Consider the following 1906-nt stretch of genomic DNA (forward strand, 5'->3'; position numbering starts at 1 on the left):
CATTTTCTGTCGGAAATGTTGCATCATAATGGTGCAGAAGTGTGTTTTTTAAACCTGAACATGATTTATTTTATAATAATCTTTTACAATAATGTTATTCTTCATTTTTAAACATGGCTATCAATAATCATGGCTATCATTAACTTCAGTTATCTCACCATTCATGTGTTTGTGTGTCAAAATGAGAAGAATAATGATGTCAGGTATAACTCTGCCCATAAAAATGTTGTGTTTAAACAACAGAACAATTAAATGTTTCTTTCTGTGTTACAACTTTGGTGATTACAATATGCAACGGATTTGAACTGAACATTTTTTTTATTTGAAGACTGATATTTAGAATCTCTCTCCATCCCATCTGAATCTAAAAAAAAAAACTTGATCTAAATGTGTAGAACATCAAAAACAAAAGCATTCATGAATGCAGCAAAGTGGTGCCTGTAAAAAGTATTAACTCAGGTAAGGCTGAATGCAAACACAAGGGACACTTTTTTTTTCCTTTTTAGAAAAAAAGTGTAATATTCTTACTTGACATTTTATCATAATAAAATATGAAGTTTGAGAAGATTTTTTAAAAATGTAAGGCTGCAAAAACTTTTGTAATTGAGCTCTCTTTCAAGCTACACATATATTTATATATTTACGCTTAGCTTTTTTCTCCCATGACCTTGGTAACTTTCCTCTTTTTTATCTGTAGTTCTTGTCAGCATTTTCCTCACCCAAAGTCCTGCATATCTTCTGTAAATACAGAGATATGATACCATTTCTCACTTTTTCATACTTTTTGCTTCTGTTTTGTTTGCTGATTTATATGCACCAGGCTCAAGGCAATTCTCCTCAGTGTTGTATTGGAAAAAACTTCCAGCTGAGAGCTGTACATGCTAATAAATGAAAAATATAACAAAAGTGGTGTCATAGGACTTTTCATTTGGCAGAGAAAGACAGCTTTTTTTGTTGTTTCCTTTCTTGGTATGAAACTGGTCTATAAATGGTCAATCTTTGGAGTATTGTAAAGTTTAACATCTCCTCTGGTGGTTTTCACTTTTTCCGTCAGTGCTGCCCTAAAGGAACAGAAAGGGTTTCAAACCCTTCCTGTAAAACTGACGTGATTCATGTTAGAAACAAAATCACTCTGGATTCTGGCTGCAGCATCTTTTTTGTCCATGCATTATACATAAAAAAAAAAAAACAATGTTCTGAATGTTCCGTGCAGGTTGTTGGCCCTCTTTGTTTTCTAACTTTTTCTCCATTCCTTTCAGTATTTTTCCCCACTTTCCTATATATTCTTCTGGGTACTCCACCTGCTCAGTCATGCTGTGTTTTCTTTAGTCAGAGTGGTGAATAATCCCGAAGCAGAGAACAGAGCTGCTGGATGCGAACACAATCTTTGCCCGGTTGCAAGTCTCTCTAGCAGATGCTCTAAATATTTAGCTTGCTTTGCTAAATATCTGGGTTGCTAACTGAATATTTGACTTGCTAGCTAATAATTTCACTAGTAAGTTAAATATTTTGCTTGCTAACTAAATATCTGGGTTTATAACAGAATATTTAGTGTGTTTTTTGTTGTTGCTGTTGTTTTTGCCTAAATACTACCTATTTAAAAAGTTAACTAAATATTTAGTTTGGCATGCTAAATATTTAATTGGCTAAATACTTAATTTCAAAAGAACATTATTTATACGCAGGTAGATTTGTATGTGCTTATATGTATGTTTGTGTGTATGTATTATTTTCATCTTTATTTAGAAGGGATATTTAAAGCCCCTCTTTCATTTGACAGGTTATAATTAACACCCTTGACTGCTGCACATGCGCAGACATTATAGACTTTACGCAAAGAGTTAATCGCAGAGCAGCAGGGCCGAGCGCAAATCGTGACACCGCACCTACTAATGGCACTTCCGGT

Source organism: Poecilia latipinna, unplaced genomic scaffold (assembly GCF_001443285.1).
Source record: "Poecilia latipinna isolate Pla-1442-1.1 unplaced genomic scaffold, P_latipinna-1.0 Scaffold769, whole genome shotgun sequence".
NCBI lineage: Eukaryota > Metazoa > Chordata > Actinopteri > Cyprinodontiformes > Poeciliidae > Poecilia > Poecilia latipinna.